General features: G+C 33.8%; 1 long non-coding RNA gene across 2 annotated transcripts in view; it reads left to right on the forward strand.

The window, feature by feature from the left end:
* LOC306650811 overlaps positions 1-21,652 on the forward strand; it is a 256,611-nt gene that overhangs the window by 167,431 nt on the left and 67,528 nt on the right. The gene's annotated exons all lie outside the window — the stretch shown is intronic.

Below are 21,652 nucleotides of genomic sequence, written 5' to 3' on the forward strand. Positions count from 1 at the left end.
TCAGGCCATGGTAGGCTGACACCATGACTCTGGGTCTGAGGTGAGGCAGAATATCATTCCAGGGTATGGTGGAGGAAAGTTGCTCAACTCATGGCAGTCAGAATATGAGAGAGAGAGAGAGAGAGAGAGAGAGAGAGAGAGAGAGAGAGAGAGAGAATATCATCAAGACATAGCCACCAAGGGCATTATCAAGGGTGACCTACTTCCTCTAGCCAACCCCTCCTGTCTACAGTTACCACCAAGTAGTCCAACACAAAGATTAATCCTCCGATAAGTTCAGAGCATTAATAATTGCCTAAAATCCCAACCTCTGAACTTTGCTGCAATGTGAATCATGTTTTCAAAACATGAGCTTTTGGGGGGACATTTCAGATCCAAACTGGAACAAGCCCTCTAGCAGTACACCTGTGTCAGTCAACTGCCTCTGTTATTTATCATTCCCACTTCCTCTTAGAATCCTTCACTGAGACTTTATTGGATATAAATCTTGTCTTTCACCTTGAAGGGTTCACTTCTTGTGATGAAATTTACTGAAATGCTTAACAGTATCTATGACCTAAAATTATTTCAAATAACACACTAAATTGCATCTGAAGTACACCATAGATATTTTACATAGGGGTAAGACCTAGATATCAATTTTTATAACTTCCCAAGAGATTTTTATGCAAAGCAAATTTTGGGACTCATGCCTCTGATTAAGACAGTTTTTCTCAAGTTAAAAATCTTCTTAAAATTCAGATCTTGATGCAGTAGGTCCTGGGTGAGTACTGATATTCTGAATTTCTAACAAATACCTGTGTGATGTCAATATTGCTGGTCTGTTGACTGCAGTTTAAGTAGTAAAGGTCTTAGTCACAGACTGGAGATTTCACACATCAGTATTAATTGGCAGGTCTGAAACTCTGCTGTGGTTAATTTCACTTTCTTTATTCATTTGCATGCTTGGAATATCAAAATTTACTGGAATCCAGGTACGTTTCATTTTACATATAAACATGAAAAAAGAAAATATAAATCAATAGCATGATGAGTGGAAGCACACTCATATGTACATATGGATATATTTTATCCTAGTAATCTGTAAAACTCAAAGTAATGCTTTCCTTATTCTGTTTTTGTTCTTCATTTTTTAAAAAAAGTTCTTATTTTTCAAAACTATTGATTTGTTTTCTTTTACTTTAGTTAGCCTGTGCCTAGAATACAGTGCTTTTAAAGCTAAACTTTCTGGTTTTATATATATATATATAACTTTCTGGTGCTATATATATCAGTTGGTTTTACAGAAAACTATTCTACAATTTTTGCCTTTATTTTGGCTATGTAATTCATAAGTAGAGACCCTGGATACTAATTAGATCATGTTAATTGAAAATTCTTCATCATTTCTGAAAAAAAAGCATGTGGTTTAGGTCCTTGAATCAAGTTTATATCTTTTATACAAATTTATTAGTCTCGCTTTTTATTCTACCTCAGTCAATAGGTTAAAAAAGAATTAGTATTTGTGTCCTTCTTTGAACACCCTACTTCAAATATCATTTGTAGATAACTGTGAAAAATTACTTTGATTTATTAATAAATTTCCTCTATTTTTCAGAGAAGGACTAACATGCACATTTGCCTAGATAACTCAGGCTGCAGAAGACTCAGTTATTAAAAAATTAAAATTTAAAATCTAGACGTTCTGACCATAAACAAATCAACTGAAACTGCCTGAATGGTTTTAAATGCATTTCTGTTGTATCCTTTTATTTGGAAATCATAAATCAGCTATTACCGCAGAATTCATATAAATGTCTTAACATACTGTAGTAGAGGATTAGCAGATAATATTTAATTTTATAAATCTATGTGAGTCTAAGAAATAAGTATACATTAGAAAAATATTCCACATGGCTCTTTGCAAAATAATAATCCACAGTTTAATTTATTTTAATTTAATTTTATCCCTTCAGAGAAAGGCTTTCTGAGATCTAATAGGCATTTATTATATGAGTATTGGAAAAATCTTTTTAGCCAGCTTTTCATTGCTGTGACCAAAAGACCTGACAAGAAGTTTGCAGAGGAGGAAAAGTGTATTTGTGGCTAATGGTTTCAGAGATCTCAGTACATAGATAACTGTAGGCTGGAGGTGAGTCAGAACATCATGGCAGAAAGGTGTGGAGAAAGAAAGCAGTTCAGGACACGGCAAACAGGAAGGGGAGAGAGAGAGAGAGAGAGAGAGAGAGAGAGAGAGAGAGAGAGAGTTAGTTCTGCTCATCAAGGACAAAATATAAACCCAAAAGGCATATCCTCAGTGACTCACTGCCTCCAAAAACACTTGCCTACAGAAACCATTGTGTTAATCCATATCAGTGAATTAATACATTGATTAGTTTAAGGTTTTCATAATACAATCATTTCACTTCTAAACTTTCTTGTATTGTCTTATACATGAGTTTTTGGGGAACACCTCACACGTCTCACATATAAACAATAACAAACAGGGAGGACTATTTAAATGGGATTTTTTTCCTTGAGGATAGATACTTCTCAAAGAAGGAGAGTGGGAAGAGTACTATGTCTATTCATTAAGCTTTTTTTTTTCTTGGAATTTCAAAAGAGAATTTTAAAATTAAGTTTTACCACTTCAACTGGTATCTTGAAATTTCAGAATCCACTAAAGTCATTTTGTGTCAATTAGGACAAATTCCTGAAATGCTGCTTAAAGTATTTCTACAATTGTTTGCATCAAATACTGGTCTGGAATTTTATTCTTGCCTTTGTGGAAACAAGGTTGCATTAGACAATGATTTTTAAGGGCAAGGACATTGTTGCAGAAGAATGATTTGCCTACAGAGCTTGTTGAGATGCTACCATTGTAGGAGTTTTAGAGCATGGTAGAGCAGGTGTAAAACTAAAACCACTATCTTGTGCTGAGTGCAAAAAATTGGTTAAATAATTCTTATCACATCTAAGCCTATACTTTTTAATTTTGAATCACAGCAAAATTAAGCCCTCTTCCTTCCTAAATTCAAAGCATTGATACAAGCATTTCGCTTGAATGAATATATATATTCATTATATATATATATAAATATATATATATATATATATATAATATATATCCCCCAAATCTTTCTTTCTCCTCTTCAATGCAGTTGTATTTGGAAATTGGTGGACATTTTCCACTCTGTATATTTTGTAATCCTCACTCTTTTTTTTTTTTTCAAAGAATCACAAAAGCTGCCTTTATAAAGGTGCTTAAGGCTCTTCCCACGTCTAATTGACAATATAGTTGTTGAAATTTCTGACTATGTGTAAAAGAAACTTGCAATGAGAAAGTATTTTATTATTTTCCAGCACCTAAAAGTTTACTACATTTGCATTTAAATCTTATCAAGAATGATACTTGTTTACAATGCTTTTGTTTGTAGTATGAAGAGAGTGGCTAGTGGAATGAGAGATAATGAAGCAAATGTGCCTCCTTCCAAATGATTAGAAATGCTATCTTAGTTATGTGACAGGAGATAATAAAAGTCCATCTCCCATATGTGTTTCTTCTACCATTTGGATTGATATTCATGTTTAAAATAGATACCCTTTAACTTTTTCATTATAACTCCCACTTAACCTTAGAATAAACAAGAGACTCCAGTGACTTTTCCAATTAACCACAAAATAGTTTCCTAGTATATGCTAATAATTAGCTCATGTTTTTATACAACTTTTTTCAGATCAGTGATTTAATTATTTCTCTTTGTAAGATAAATAAAAATAATACTTCTTTGCATATAGATAATACATAACTCTACAGCAAATTTCCATATTTTGTTCTGGGGGCTAACATTATGTATTTTTCATAAAGGGAGGAACACTGCATGATAGAATTTAAGTAGTTTTTAGCAAAGGACTACTTGAGGCATTTAGGATGTTACTGAGTATTTTGAGGACAGTAATAATAATGCATGAAAATTAATCCTTCCCTCTTTTCTGTGAAGATAGGTTAATATTTTTTGGAACACTCATATATGAGTTAACTCACTACTAACAAGATATGAAAACGTTATGTCTCCTTTATCATGTAACTCTGTGTGTGTGTGTGTGTGTGTGTGTGTGTGTGTGTGTGTATTGATTTTTTACTACTTGTTTTGGTATATAGTCACGGATGTTTAAAAATTTGTTGTTTTTAGCCATACATGACAGTAGAGTGTACTTTGACTTATTCTACATACGTGCAGTATAACTTATTCTAATTAGAATCCCATTCTTGTACATTATGTAGAGTTTCACTGGTCATATATTCCATATATGAACATAGGAAAGTTATGTCCAATTCATTTTACTGTCTTTTCTATTCCTGTCTGTGCTCCCTTCCCTTCATTCCCCTTTGTCTAATCCAAAGTCACAGATTCAAAGTAATTCTGGAAAGGTTCAATTAAATACAATATATAAGCAGTATTCATACCCACTTTGTTTTTATTTTGTTCATGATAAGGTAGGTTATCTCCACATTTATCTCTGTTACATTATAATGGTCCTCTCAAAAATGGCAAATGTCAAGGACATGCAAAAAAATGGTAAATCTACAAAACTTGACTATTAGGTATTGTACAAACATATGAGAATCATACCTTCAAAATTGCTCGGGTTTTATTGAATTTACTCAGCTTGGCTTAAAATTTAATGGACTAATGAGTGTACCAAAAGGAGGAGGTTATAGGGTGGTAGGTTAATCAGACCCAGTATTTGGGAAACTTGTTTACTTAGTTTGGACATCAAAAATGTCTATTTATAGTGCTTTTATGGAACTTTCTTTGATAGTCTTTTTGTATCCTCTATTCTTTAAATCTCCACCCGGAGGAGTTCATTTTGAATAATTGCTGCTTCCACTTGCAATTTCGTTTATGTGCTTACTTCTGCTCATTTGAATCTTTGAACATATGGGAGAGATAATTTTTAAAATCCTATAATCTTTTGGTTTTATTGCAACAATACAAGTCACCTAATCTCATCTACAGTGTGGAAATGGTTGCTTGATGAAAAAAATGTGAAATAGTTGATAGGTCAAATGTCTATAACTTTCTTCTCTTACCATCCTTCATTTGTTAGGCAGATATCTGTTACCACCACTAAATTTATCTTTCTTGTCAATCTATGTTCCGTTACAAAACCCACTCTCTCTAAAGCATAATGTGTAGTATAAACATGTTTTAAAAATAATATTTGACTAGTATTGGTGACTGTACCACTGATGGACTCTGTGGTACAGTCTTTAATTCTTCCTTAAACCAAAAAGTGTACTGATTTCTCCACTATATATACCCCTGATAATTTTTTAAATGGTTAACCATTGTGACAATATAGTAATGATTTAAATTGCTACCATAGGAAAAGAACTGTTTTGACTATCTTTATGTCCCAGCTGACCTCTTTCTAATTAAGAATTAATATAAAAATTACAAATTCTGAAAGACATTTCCTAACTTAAAATTCTTATTTTTAAAAATTTTAAATACTCTTTATTTTATTTATTTATTTTTATGTGGTGCTGAGGATTGAACTCAGTGACTCACACATGCCAGACGAGTGTTCTACCACTGAACCACAATCCCAATCCCTTATTATTGGTTTTTAAATAAACAAAACATTTCTGATAAAGGGAAATAATGATATGGAACTTACTCGAACATATACCAAATCCTACAAAAATACACACATATTGAAAATGTTGCATAAGAACAGAGAAAATCATTTGTGTAAAAAAACAGATTTCAAAAATGGGTCCATGTTTCTATGGGCATTTAAAGTTGGAAGCTGGAACTATTTAATATATTTTGTTAACAAGCCTTAGGATCCATGTGGAAAAATAGGTTAGATGCTTCACTCACCAAATACAAAATATATACCCCCTAAGGCATGCCCCCAATGACCTACCTATTCAGTACACCCTACCTGCCTTCAGTTAATCCCATCAGGAGGATTAATTCACCAATTGGGTTAAGGTTCTTGTAACTGAATCATTTTTCTCTGTCTTCTTGCATTGTCTTACACATAAACTTTTGGGCAACTCCTCACATCTAAACCATAAAAGTATGAAATTCGTCTTAAATAAATTTTGCACATATGCCAAGGCCTCGTGCCTGGACCATTAATTCAGGAACCGGAGTGGTGATGAGAAGAGGAAGAAAAGACAAGCAGACACAGGCACAGAGAATAAAAGGTGGGGTCAGGTGGTTCATCCAAGCCTTGGTGAGGCTTGACTGACTCCAGAACTAGCTCAGGACATTTATTATCTGTTTCATCAAAAGTTTATTTGTGGGAAAGTTTCAGCAAAGCAGGCAATCTTAAGGACACAAGACTGGTGAGACATCAGGGTCATCCTGTTTTGCTCAAATTTCCCTATCCTTAGGAGAAGGTGCTTGTTATGGTTTGTATGTGAGGTGTCGCCCAAAAACTCACATGTGAGACAATGTAGGAAGGTTCAGAGAAGAAATGATTAGGTTACATGAATCAACCTAATCAGTACCTTAATTCCTGATGGGATTAATTGAAACGGTAGGGTGTGGCTAGAGGAGGTGGAAATTGGGGCATGGCTACGGAGTATACATTTTGTATATGGAGAGTGGAGTCTCCCTCTGCTTCCTGATCACTGGGACGTGAGCTGCTTCCCTACACCACCCTCTCCCACCATGATGTTCGGCCTCACCTTTGATCCCCAAGGAATGGAGCAGACCTTCGATGGCCTAAGACCTCTGAAACTGTGAGTCTTCAAATAAACCTTTCCTCCTTTTCAGTTGTGCTGGTCAGGTCATTGAGTCACAGCAGGTCATTTAGTCACTCAAGGCCTCAACTAATAGAGTGGTGCATGCCTTCACATGTAGCTCCCTGCCCCCCAGCATTACCATAGCAACTGGGGCGTCATGGCCTGCTCTTTTGCTTAGTCAGCTCCCAGTGCAAACCGCCTCAAGAGAGTCAGAGGCCATGAGTTAAAAAGGGGGCAAAGGTACTTAACAGACATTTCACCAAAGAAATTAAACGGATAGCAAATAAGCATATGAAAAATGTTTCACATCATGTCATCAGGGAAGTGCAAATTAAAAGAACAATGAGATAATCTTACACACTTCTTAAAGCAGCCAAAATCATGAACACTAACAATACCAAATTGTTGGCAAGGCTGTAGATCAATAGGAATTCTCATTCATTGTAGGTGGGAATGCAAAATGATACAGCTATTTGGAAAGGCCATTGGTTTCTTAAAAAATTCAACATACTCTTATCACATAATCTAGCACTCACAGTCCTTGATATTTACCCAAAAGGAGTTGAAAACATATGTCTGATAAAAATCCATATGTGAATGTTTGTAGTAGATTCACTCATGGTTGCCCGAATTTGGAAACAACTAAAATGTCCACATAGGTGAGTGGATAAAGTGATATACACAGAAGATAGAATTTTATTGAGTGCTAAAAAGAAATGAGCTATCAATCCATTAAAATACACTGTAAGTGTATATTACTAAGTAAAAGAAGTCAATTTGAAAGGGTTTTACACTATATGACTCCAACTGTATGATTCTCTGGAAAAGGAAAAATTCTGGAGATAGTAGAAAGATCAGTGGTTGCCAAGGTTTGGGGTGGAGGCTGAGTAGGTGGAACACAGATGATTTTTAGGACAGTAAAGTTACTTTGTATATTATCATGATAGATTCATATTATTATAAACTTGTCCAAACCCATAGGATATACAGCACTAAGAGTGAACTGTACTGTAAATGGTGAACTTTCGGTGACAATAATGCATTAATAAAGGTTCAATTATCAAAAATGTACCACTACATGGTGGAGGATGTTAATGACAAAGACTATCAGTGTGGGAGCAGGAGGTTATTAGAAATCTCTGTACAGTATCTTCTTAATTTTCAGGTTTTCTAAAACTGCCCCCAAATTAAAGTTTTTTTTAAAAAGAATATATTTTTTCTTTTTCAAATATTGTAATTTTTAGTTTTATAATTCCATTATTATAGTTATTTTTTATGCTAAGGTTCCCACATTTTTCCCTTGTTATGACTGTATTTTCCTTTGTGAGCTTGAAGATGTTTATAATATCTGTTTTGAATTACTTTACTGCTACTTCTAACATCTGGGTCATCTTCAGGTGTATTTCTACTGAATATGGTTGGCTTTTCTTGATTATGAGTCACATTTTTTCTGCTTCTTCATATTTAGCATTGTTTTATATAGTTGGCTAATTTTTGTGTGTATGTGTTATGATTTAGATATGAGATGTCCCCCAAAAACTCAAGTGTGAGACAATGTAAAAATGTTCAGAGGTGAAATGATTAAGTTATGAGAGCAGTAACGTGATTAGTGAATTAATCTACCTGAATGATTAATTAGGTGATGACTGCAGGCAAGTTGGGTGGGGCTAAAAAAATAGGTCACTGAGGACATGACTTTGGGGGTTTATATTTTGTCCTTGGTGAACAGAGGTTACTCTCCCTTCTTGGTTGCCAAGTCCTGAGCTGCTTTCCTCTGCTACACCCGTCCACCATGATGCTCTGCCTCACCTGGGGCTCAGAACATTGGAGTTAGTTGACTATGGGCTAGTCCTCTAATACCAGGAGCCAGAACAAATTTTGCCTCCTCTAAGGAGTTCTTGTCAGATATTTTGGTTATAGTGACAAAAAGTTGACCAAAACAATATGCTTCATGGAGTCTGGGTTATATTGGTTTCCTTTCAGGGTTGGGGTTGTAGCTCTGTGGTACAGTGTTTACCCAGCACATGCAGGATCCTGGGTTTGACACTCAGCACTGAAAAACAAAGGACATAATATTTTCCTTTCAAAACGATTAAATTTGTATGCTTGTTAGTTTGGACAGGCAATTAAAGAATGGTCAGATCCTTTTGGTTCTATCAGACTTACTTTAATTCTTTGTTTAGGTGGGTCTATTTTGCTTTTGATGCTAGTCCTATGCTGTGGCCCTTATTCCACAACATATTGCTTACTCCTAAATCAAGGCCAATTTAAAGCTTAAATTAAATCAAGGGTGCAGTCATATTTCAACTTTGATGCCGTCTTCCAGCATTGCAAACCTTTAGAATCATTGTTCAGCTCTGAGTTTTGCGGAAAGGCAATCTGTGCTAGGCACACAATCTCCTCATTTTCTTTTATAGCCCGGTTATCAGTCAAGGATCAATTGTAAATCCCCGTGCAGATTCCTACTGTACCCCCTTTGTAGTTTCCTCTTCTTAATATCCTCCTGACTGAATTTCTACCTCAACAACAGCAACCCATATGAGCAAAACTATTCTTTTACTTGGATTCCTCCCTTGCAGCATGGTAGAAAGGTGCCTTCTTGAAGTTCAGTGATATTATAGGGATTATCTCATATGTTTCTCTTCCTTCAATATCACTATTGAAATCTAATGTCTAAAACCATTATATGTATTTTATACAGTTTTATAATTATTGTCAGATATAGATTAGAAAACTGCTGAATTTCAGTGAATTTATGTATGTGTATATACAATCATATTTTATAATTAGATATGATTTGGGGCCTTCCTATTATAGCTCTAAAGCTGTGCTATCCAATAAAATTTTTAGAATGAGGGAAATGTACTTGGTAGATACCATATTGGGCTACAGAGCTATAGAATTTAGAGAATTCTACGAAATTCTTAAAAATTTTGTCCTACATAATTATTGTATTTTTATACATAGTAGCAAACTATCATGAAAAACTATTCATGTAGAATATACTATATACATGTCCTCAGGAGTTTAAACACATTCTTACATTTACAATTTATTATGTTTCAAATCAATTAAGAGAAAAAGAAAAAAATATACTATTTGGGGGATATGCGAGTTGAAGAAACAATTTCATTTTAAGTATTTCAATATAAGTAATGTATATTCATACTTTTAAATTTTCAAGTAGCATAGAATGTTTAAAAAGTTAAAACCTAACCTCATGTATTTTCAATCTAATCATGTAGATTCATTGATAGGTATGTAGATAAGTATATAGATTATAGACTGCTTCTAGGGGAAAGAGATCTCTGTAGATTAGTCATATATTTTCATACTATATACATTGTTCTTCACCTTGCTTTTTTCATTAATGTAGATCTCATAAACCTGTGATATAAGAAGCAGAGTGTCAGAAAATGATTTCAAAAGCTTTGTCTGTATTAACAACACAATGAACAAACTGGGGTCTATTCTTAGGGTAGAGGATCTTCCCCCAAGTGGAGGGGTTATAGCTAAATTCATATTCCATAGAACCAGTGGTTTCTTCTATCTGAATGAAAGACTTATTTATTCTTCAACCCAATCTATCACAGACTCCCATAGTCCCAAGGTGATGAGCAGTTAAATTCCCCAGACAATTTCAGTTAAAGCTAGGCCTTCAATTCAGAAAGCAAGGTGCCGAGCAGCCTATCTATTCCCTGATTAGCAAGATTGCTCTTCTGGTTATCTTAAGGAGATCAGTGGAGTTGGTAGTATCCTTCTCCTGGAATACAGATCATATGTCCAATAATAGTACTTGGCCCTGGAATGCATTTTTTGTGAAGTATGGTAGGATGCAAGGTCTGTGCTTTTTTGTTATGCATCCTTGGTATATAAGTTTCACATGAAGCCCTTTTCACTAAGTAATAATATGATAATCCAGAATTCATCCCAACCTTTTTGTCTGACAGGAGACTGCTGCTATTCATGAGAAGATATCACCATATCACCAGAAATACATATTGTTCATTGTATTTTACATGTAATGTTGTATTCCTTTCCATCTTAATGTCGTAATTCTCATAAAAGGAGTATTTTATGATATGAAGGATAAATTACTATCCCATCTTAGAAAAGGTACTGGATGAGAACTAGCAATCTTATGCTTTAATACAAGTTTTGCATAATCAAATAACATCTTTAGTATTACTCCTTCCTTGGAAATCAACAATGTAAATTAGTATATTATAGAGTTTTGGAAATTTTTATGATTCATCAAAGTGGGTCAACTTGTTTACCTTATAGTTATCATTTGATCATAAAATTCTCTCTTCAAGAATGTATGTAATATGCCATGAAGTTTTAAAAAATCACTTTCAGTTCTGACATTTTATGATTATCTGAGTATTTTTCCTTTTTTTAAAAAAAGCAGATTTGATATAGAAATCAAGTCAACTTTCCAAGATATTCAGTGATCGGGATATATTTAGATACTATACTAAATAAGAGGCAACAGAGTTTTACTGAGAAAAAGAATGTGCTGCGTAACTAGTATCTTTGGAGATCAAATCCTGAATAAGGATTTGTTTAGTTCACAGTGACACAAAAGCTAACTAAAATAATATATATTATTTCTTTGTGTAAAACAAATTTTCATTTTTTGATTAATATTTTATCTATTTAAGTCCTAAAAGATTATATGTCTATATATACTACATATATTATATATATATAATCTTAAGATATATGAGAAGATATATTTGTGTCTGCTACTTAAGTCAAACATCTGAAAATTAACATAGATTGCAAATTGTGGTAATTTATTTCTTAATCTGTAGCAGACTGTTATTGCTTCTATTTTTGACTTACTCCCCACCTACCATAATACATGATTTCTGCTATTTTCTACAATTTCATGACTTCTTTCCATATTACTGGTAACAAAGATGTGAAACATACAGATGATATAGCCAATTTACATCATAACACATTAACTAACCCCTTGCTGATCGCATAACCAGAATTAATTTGGGAATTCTGTATAAATTTTCCTTTCTAAGTCAACCATTTAGGAATGTTTAAATCTTACTTCCTGGTGAATCTGTTGATTACATATTAGTATTAGTACTAAGTATTACTATATTGATATGTGATTTTGTTTCTCACATATGTTTTACAATTGTTTTGCCAGAAAAATTTTAAAAATTCTTTCTTTAAAACTTTTTGCATTTAATTAAATGATGTAAAAATCTCATCAAGTATTTACTGAGTTAAATCTTTATTGTATCATGGAACACATAAAAGAGGTATGAAGCAAGGCCCTTCACAGGGAGGCCATTACATTTCCTTATGATATCAAGCTGGAAGAGGATTGAAACATCTGAATAACTTTATTTATGCTTATAAATTTTATGCAATGGACATAATTTATGCTTATAAATGTTTATAAATTTTATCAATATTAACACAAGAATAAAAAAAACTTCACTGTTGCCAAGAAATCAGACGTATGCACGATTTTGCAGCAAGTTAGCAGGGATACTCAAGAATGCTACACTACCAACAACTCTGATTAAAATGTCAAGTGTTAAATGGGTATAATCAGTCTTGATTTTTTTCTTTCTTCTAGTTGATTTGTGTTTGGCTGAAGGCAATCATTGCGTATATGTATGTGTGTGTCTTCACTGCTCTTTATTTTCTGCCAGAAAAGAATGAGCATTCAATTCCCAAGTTCTACCCAAATGTCACAAAATGAACAAAGAAACTTACAAACAGGAAAGTCAAGCATTTTTTTCTGTTCCTTGTAATTATTTTAGGAGTAAGTCTTCTAATCAGTCACGGTTTACAACTCTCCTGCAGACTCTTGTAAAAGTCATCTAAAAGATTGTTTTTAAAATGCAAAATCCTTGGAAACATCCTAATCCTTTCCCCATTCTTGATGGAGTATATCTGAAGTAAGGCCTATATAAATGCATTTTTAAGAAGATATTGAGGTAATTCAGATGCAGGTTTTATTGAACTGTACTTTTATGTGCCATATCCTAGAAAGATTAAGTAAATATGGTCTATAAACGGGAAAAATTGAAGTCGATCACTCACTCCTTCATTCAACAGACACAGCAAGCCCTTTGCTGGTCATTCAAAACATCTGAAGGAAAAATAAAACGTGGTCTTCAAGAAGTTTACATTATAATTAATAAAGTACTTGAAGTTCTTTCACTTATTAGGTATTATTAGTTCTTTCTGAATATCATATTAAAATAATGTTTATTTCACATATTAAATTCTTCAAGGTTATGAAAACTTAATGTTTTCAGGATGTTAAAGCAATCTGACACCATACTACTTCATAAGATTGTTTCATATAAATCTTATTTATTCAGTATTGGCAAACTCAGTGGTCCCTAAATAATTCTCTAAGTATAGACTGAAAAAATATGGTTGTTTTCATAAATGAAGAAAATGTCTACAAGTTAAAAAGGGCTTAGATGAATATACACATACTCAGCACACACACACATACATGTACATATATATATATGTGAATGTACAGATGACTTGGCTTTTCTCATTTTGTTTAAGATACACCGTGTGACCCAATGTCACACGGTGTATCTTAGCATTGGCAGGTGGATTCAGGCAGTCTGATGCCAGTGGTCATTTCATTAACTACTTCACTGTGCAGACTTCAATCATATTCAGTTTTATATCTTCCAGTACTTAATGTTTTGTCTTACTTAAAGTAGTTAATCAATGATAGTTGTTTAATAATGAAGAACAAAATGAGTAATACGGCTTTCAGAAACCTAGAAAAGACACACTACTGTGGTAGGACCCAAAGGGGGAACAGCCACATTATGAAAAGTAGAAATATTTACACAATACCAATATACCAATGCTCCTCAATTTACAATGGAGGTGCTTACCTATATGCCGAAAATATCATTGAATTGAAAATACCATAAACTTAAAATGCATTTAATACACTTTAATAAACATCATAATTAACACTGTACACTAGATTAATTGGTTATTCTTGTGATCACACGGCTGACTGGGAGCTGCCATTTGCTGCTACAAGAGAGTATTGCACCACATACTGTTAGCCCAGGAAAATATCAAAATCTGATGTATGATTTTTACTGAAGGCATATCTCTTTCGTGCCACGATAAAGGCGAAAACATCCTAAGTTGAATCATTTTGAGTCAGAGACCATCTACATTGATGATAAAATGAATACTATAAATCTGAAATGAGAATGGCACCCATATATTTAAAAAATTATGGTCACCTTAATAAAAACAGTTTGTGGACAATACAAAAGCAAAAAATATAAGTATCATTAACTAATTCAAGTAAATTCATAACAAAATATCTTCCACTTCAGCAATTTAGGGCAGCCTAGAATGGTTGTGGGCAGTCATAATCATTGGTATTAGCTGAGTATCATTATAGAATGGTGAATTAAGCAAAAATAGCTTGATGGGAAAGTTTGTGGTAAACTTGAAATATACTTATGAAGTAATGCACTGGATATTTTTCACTTCCACCTATCTCATACACATCATTATTTGAAATATTTCATATTAATATTAATAACAACATTCACTCACCAATTTATCCTAAAGCATTTACTTAGAATCTACTGTTTATGAGGTACTGTGTAGGTTAGGTGTGTGTTTGAAGGGGTTCAATATTTTGGATCCTACCTTTGGACACTACCTTTTTAATACACAAAATTATTTTAAATGCATATTCTTTATTTCTCCAGGTAACAACCATGTGAGAACTTTTTCCTCTTGTTTGTTTTGTTCCTTAAGTAAACTATTGAAAGAATGGACATTTTTTTGAGCTGTCTGTTTTATCTCAACTCCCTAAGGTTTCCCTCCCAGTAATGGGAACAAAGCCCTTAAAGCTGTTCCAGGAAACAGCCCCAAACAGAGAGTAAAAGAGTAATTGGAGCAAGATAGTATTCAGGCAGTTAAGACACCAGAATCTACGCCCTGTTGTAAAACATTGTGAAACATGTTGTATGTTATCAGCAAACCCAGACCCCCTTTGAAATTTCCCGGCAGCTTTGTCCCCCTTTTCCCTTTCATGTGTGACCCCTCCCGATGTGTGCTCTCTGCCTTTATAAACCTACAAGATTTTCTGCTAGGAACTCGACTCCTCGAGTTGGGTCCCAGCGCACAGGAATAAACACCTCTTGCGGTTTGCATCAAGTGACACCTCCTGTGGTTGATTGGGGTTGCCGTCGATCCATGGGACAGAGTTGGAGTTCCCTTTTTGGGGGCCTTACACTATTAGCTATCATTTTCTTTGATAATAACTTTACCCTTCTATATTATGATAATTTTGAAGGAAAAACATGATTATTCCTCTTTGCAATCCTTCCAATATGCGTGCACACACACACACACACACACACACACACACACACACACACACTTCTAGCACAATTCCTACAAATAGTAAGCACATGATATTATGCTTAGAATTGTCCTAAACAGCCCTACATAAATCTAATATTTTCCTATCCCTCTATCCTATTTTGCTTTCTTTGCTTCACTATATTACTGATACAGTCATATTTTTCCTATTGGTCATTTACTGATTCACTCCTGCATTTAGTGGACATTGATTGGGCATCTACCATTTGCCAAGTATTGGTAACACAGCAGTGAATAAACTTGTGAAACATATACCTTCATGTAGCTTACATTTTATTAGAGAAAGGTAGATAATAAAAATATATAATATGCTAAGTGGTGATGAATGCTAGAAGGAAAAAATGCTATTTTGTAGAGGAAGGCCAAGAAATGCATCACTGCCTAGGTGACAGGTGTGTGGACACCTGAATGGAGTGAGGAGGAAAGACTTCGTGGAGAAAATAGTGATAAAATGTAAAAACTCTATGGTAACAGGAATATAAATTAGGTTGTACAAATAGTGGAGATGAGGGCCAAATCACAGAGGGATCTGAAGAAAGAGATGAATTACAGATAGCTATAAGTTTTTTAGTCTGGACAATGGTAGAGTGGAGTTATCATTTACTGAGAAGAGTAAGTGACCAAGAATAAAATTTTAAAGAGGAGAATTCAGGAGCTCATTTGAGCACATGTCAAATTTGAGATGCCTATTAAACATCTCAGGTAGAAATATCAAATCAATAGTTGAATAAAGTCTGGATTTCATGGGATATATAGGACTGAAGATAAAAATGTGTGTGTTATTAGCATATAGATAGATATTTAAAGTCATATGCTTCCTATGAATAACATAGGAAGCAAATATAGACAGAGAGGGGAGAAGAACCAATATTTCAATTCTAAGGGCACTCTAATATTTACAGGTCAGGAAGATGAGAAAAAATGACCACCAGTGAGGTAGGATGATAAGTCCAAGTGTTTGGGAGGCCCCAAAAGACAAGTATTTAAAGAAGGGAGGAATCAATCCTGTCAAATACTGCTGAAAGGCTGAATAAGATGAAGATCAAAACATGACTTTTAGTTTTAGGCAACATAGAAGCCATTAGTGAGTGTGACAGCAATAGTTTCAGAGAAATGGAGTGCACAAATGCCTGACTGGAATGAAGTGAATGAGAATATTCAAGAAAAATAAAGATAACACATATGGACAACTCTTTATATGAAGGCAGCTATAAGGGCAGCAGAGAAATGTTATGGCAGTTAGCCAGAAGGGATATGAGATCCAGAGTGTTTTTTATTAATTATGAAATAAATTATAATTTGTTGGCAGACTGATGGAAATTATTGGGTAAGAGGAAAAAAACTGATGAATCCACAGAGGACAGAGAGAAATTGTAGGAGCCATGTTGTACATGTAAGTAAAGAGGTTTACAATGTACAGAATAGGAGGAATAGTTAGTCTAGGGTAGAAGCATCAATGATTCATCTATACATCACAAAAAAAAAAGCAGGGTGAATAGGTAGACATGTAAGAACTGAGGAGTGATGCGTATTTCTAGTATTTTCTAATTGCTTCTCTTTTCATAGAGAATTAGGAAGGAAGGCCATGAGTGGAAAATAAAGTGAGTAAGAGATGTGAAATAGTCACCATGCAGGAGAAAGGAAGAGTGAATTAACTTGCAGAAAAGTGGACCTTTAATCCCCCCATTTAATGTGAATAGACATTAATACAAAAGCAAGGCTAGGCATCATGGTTGTATTTCTCCACTCAACTTTAGGTGCTCTCTTGGAGGTCAGCATAAAGTTGGTGGGGCTAAAGTTAGCTGGGTGGGCGGGCAGGGGTGGAGTTTTGTCAGGTGAATACAATGGAAGGTTAAGGACATAGGTGTTGAGGGGGTTTGCAAGTTAGTGATTATATTGTGATGCTAGCTGCTGCAATAGATTAGCACTAAAATATTATTTTTATTACAATAGAAGTTTCTTTCTCATTCATGTGAAGTACACAACAGGTATCCTTCATCAGGGAAAACCATCCTCCACTAGATTGTAATTTTATGACCAGAGACCTTTTTGGTTTTAGTGCCCTAATCCCAGTTCCTCTGACAGCACTCTGAAAGAAGATGGTCAGCTTTCCAAAAATGAATTCCAGTATCGACTTTTGCTTTACATTAAAATTTATCCATATTAATATGTATGCTAATTTTTAAACTTAATTGGGCATGTGAACATTTAGATGTGAGGTTTTTATGTATATGTTTAAACAACACATTGCACTAGGCAATATATATTGGAAAACATCTCAAAACTAAAGTTTTTCTAACTGTATCACAAGGTTGTTGAGAGAAAGAAACAAGAGCCAGAAATGTAGAATCAAGAGGCTTTTTTTTTTTTTTTTTTTTTTTTTTTGTGGTGCTGGGGATCAAACCCAGGGCCTTGTGCTTGCAAGGCAAGCACTCTACCAACTGAGCTATCTCCCCAGCCCCAGAATCAAGAGTTTTGTATGATACTTAGCATATAAACATGAGAAACATTGTAATTTTAAGTTGGTAAATATAAAATTAAAAATTTTAAAAAATTGTGGGTAAACAAGAAGTTGTATTTTCTTTTCTTTTCTTTTCTTTTTTTTTTTTTTTTTTTTTTTGTACCAGGAATTGAACTCAGGGGCACTTAATCATTGAGTCATATCCTGAGCTAGTTTTTATTCTTTAATTTTGAGGCAGGGTCTCACTGAGTTGTTTAGGGCCTTGCTAAGTTACTGAGGCTGGATTTGAACTTGCCATCCTCCTGCTCAGCCTCCCAAGCTGCTGGGATTACAGATGTGTGTCACTGTGCCTGGCAAGTAGGTGTATTTTTTTCTGTAGCTATATCAAGGACTAAATATAAAACCATTGTGAATTTTAATGTCAAGCAGACATTAGACAATACTTAAGGAATAGTGCACATAGGAGAATCGGAAAGTGAATACATACTTATTGCACCAGATCCTAAGGATTTTATCCCTTTGCTTATGGAAATGTACATTTCTAGAGATATTCTTCAATACAACTAATTATTCTTTATAGTAAGATAGCAAAACTTGGGATTACCTTTTGTCAGAAAAATACCAAAGATATCCAAAAATCTGATTAAATTGGTCATTTAGGTTCCCGTGTCTGAAATCCAGGTGATCTCACAAAGATTATATGGAATCCATTTCGCTGAGGTTTGAAAAAGTGTAATATGAGATAGGTTTATTTGATTGCCAGCAACAGAAGCAGAAATAACAAAGTTATGAAGGGGGATAAATAAGTATTTTAAAGCATATGAATAAATTTCAGAGACTTGAAGGAAAACCAGGTCTTAGAACAAAAACCAGACAACTTTGAAGATGTAGGTAGCGATATTCATTTTATTCTTTTTCTAAAATTCGTTGAGTTTAAACTATTAGAACACTTACATTTTACAGAATAAGTGTGGTCACATGTTACTCTGCCTTAACAACTACCCTTAATTACTGAAACATTTGGTGGCATTACTTCTTAGGCTCTGAAAAGTGTGTTGCTTACTTCATGCATCTTTGACTTGTTGTCATGTAAAGATACAGATATTTGATCAGCACAGCACCTATCAAGAACATCATGTAATGGGACTGAGTGACAGCTAAGTAAGCTCCCAGTAAAAGACCTAAAACAGAAAGCCATAGAACAATGCTAATTCAAGGAGATGGAACAGACAATGTTTGGAATGCCTTGAGGGAATGTGTCAGGGGATTTGAGTAGCTCGTTATTTGTGTAACTTCAGAGTCTACATTGCTAAAAAGCATATGTGTCTAAAATATGCATAACTGGTTGATTTCCTTTGACTCTCATCTAATCACTCTAGCAATTTCGAAATGGTACAAAATAATCATTTCCAAGAATACTTTGTCTCATGCTGAAGAACAAGTAGCACATTACATTGCATTCTGTTTTCATAATCAAGCAACACTCTCCATGCTACTCTATGCAATCACAAAGCTGATTGGCTTATACTCTAATTATAGATTTGCACACTTTCTCTCAGCACATATGTTAAGCCTTGGGCAAAATATCATATGTGCTGTCACAGGAAAGGCTTATTGAACTGAATCATTAACTGTATTCTCAGATATAGCATTATCAACTTCAAGTTTTATCTCTTAAATTGAAAGTATGTACATACATTTCTTTGCTATTTTCTTTGGTTGGTTGTTTTCAAAGAAAAGATTTATGTGGATGACTGATTTAATATTTCCCTTAAGGCATTCTGTTGATTTACAGTTGAAGACTGAATCTGATAAATGTATACTGTGAATCCTGCTTAAGAACAGCAACATTTTGTAAAACCTTATCTAACAGTGAATGAACCCTAAGCAGCAGATACAGGAGATATTTACCTCCTATTCACTGTATATTCTTAGAGATTTGATGGGCATGATATTTACCACAATCACTGTGTAATGATGATTTGCTATGAAGTTGTTGACATCAAAAGAGATAGTTCGATAATCCCAGAAATAGTTTTTGAGTATGACAACAAATTGAATTGCCAGAACCATTTATTTTCAGTTAATAAGTTACATAGCTTGTCCAAAAATTTTATTTTCTAAACTATGGCAGCAAAATTTATTTCAGATGTGTTAAAAATGTTTAGATAGTCAAAGAAGTATATTCATATTTGTTAAGAAGCTGGTATTGTTTTGAAAAGAGGGAGGGGCATAAGAGACACTGAAAAGCGATTTGTTTTGTTTTAGCTATTAATCTACCCTACTGAGGAGCCATCCTGAAGCAACTCTTAAAAATAAACCTGGTTGCTGTGCTCATACCCCACATCTAAACTGCAGTTCAGTTCCTACCCCTAGTGAGGTTAGCAAATTATACACTCTTCCTTGCACTGCCTCTCAGCCTGAATCCCATCATAAAACTATATTAATAAACAGCTTGTAGGAATAGAAACAAAAGTAACAACATTCCTGTACTGTTCCCATAGCATCATTTAATAACTTCACCTCTCCTGTCATGTGAACGCTCTTCAGGAAATTATAGAAGGCACACAAATATTGATCTAAATGAACCTGAAGGACAGCGCCATCTTGTTTGCGTTGCCGCTGCACCATTAAAAGCACAGATAATAAAATACAATTTTTTTGATGTGACCTATTGTGAAGTTTGTTTGTTTTCTCTTCTTTAATCTTCCAATTTTCCTGAAGGGAATTTGTACTTGAAAAGGAATTTGTAATTGATGTAATAGAAGTCTAATTACTATCCCTGGCCAATTTTAAAATAAGAAATCAATACTACCTTTGAAATGACATTTAATACACAAGTATCTAAGTCACTTTTTACAAATTTTAGTGACTATTGAAACATTGTTACAAAATTTAATGGATACATTATACATCTTTCATATCTCTGTTATAGAAATTTTCAGTGTTCTTTTTTTCTCACTAGTATAAACCACAAAAGATATAGAGATAGTGTTTTGGACTGTCAACAATGTTTGTTACTCACAATAGCAACAAATATACGGTTACTTTACTGATAAATTGATGCCATTTATTTTCATTCACTGCTCCATCTAACAACCTTGTAAAGAAAATTACATTGCCCATTTATAGCACTATTTAGCATTTTCACAGAGAAGGAAGAATTACCACTAATTAGTGTTTTATAGTAGAAGTGAATAATGTCTTCATTACTATGCATTATCATATTCTATAAAAACTACTAGCAAGAATTTCTGGACAGAGATTTGAATACTTGTGAGTACTGTAAATGGGTGGAATTCCAGCAATATCTGATACTTGCCATCCATGAACAAAGACTCCATTTGAATCATTATATTACAAAAATCCAGAGTAAAATCATGACTGTGACCTGAAATAAAGACTATCTATGCACGCTGCTCTTTCCTTTAACAAATGGTCACATCCAAAGATGATTAATCACTCTTAGAACAGGAGTTTAATCATTTAAGCAAGCTAATTATAGAATAAAATAATTGTCTTTTATTTCAGATTGAGTGTTTAATGTATTTCATCAATTTTGTCAGTCCAAATATTTTAATATCTGGCCAAAATTTCAAAACACAGCTTTTCTTTTCTATTTTCTCCAGGTTAGACATGCACTATTATCTATTTATACCTGGAAAAAATAAACTCTAAAAATATGGTGCCTTTTTTTACATACTTTGTCTTGAACAATAACAAATATAAAAATAAGACAGAACTTACATCTCATAATTCTGTTTTAGTTTGTATTAAGACATGCATAAGACATGCTTTCAAGTAGGGTCTAGATCCTAACTAGCAAGGTTTGACATAAGGTCCTATAGCTGGGTTGCAACTTACAGGACACAACCATGGCGGTGAGGAAAACATGTCTTAGTATTTTAAAATAGTTTTATTGTATATTTTAGCTACCATATAACTCATTGATTCAAAATGATTATATTCATATAACTCAAAATGGTTATATTCATATAACTCATTGATTCAGTGGT

Source organism: Sciurus vulgaris (assembly GCF_902686455.1).
Source record: "Sciurus vulgaris genome assembly, chromosome: X".
Classification (NCBI taxonomy): domain Eukaryota; kingdom Metazoa; phylum Chordata; class Mammalia; order Rodentia; family Sciuridae; genus Sciurus; species Sciurus vulgaris.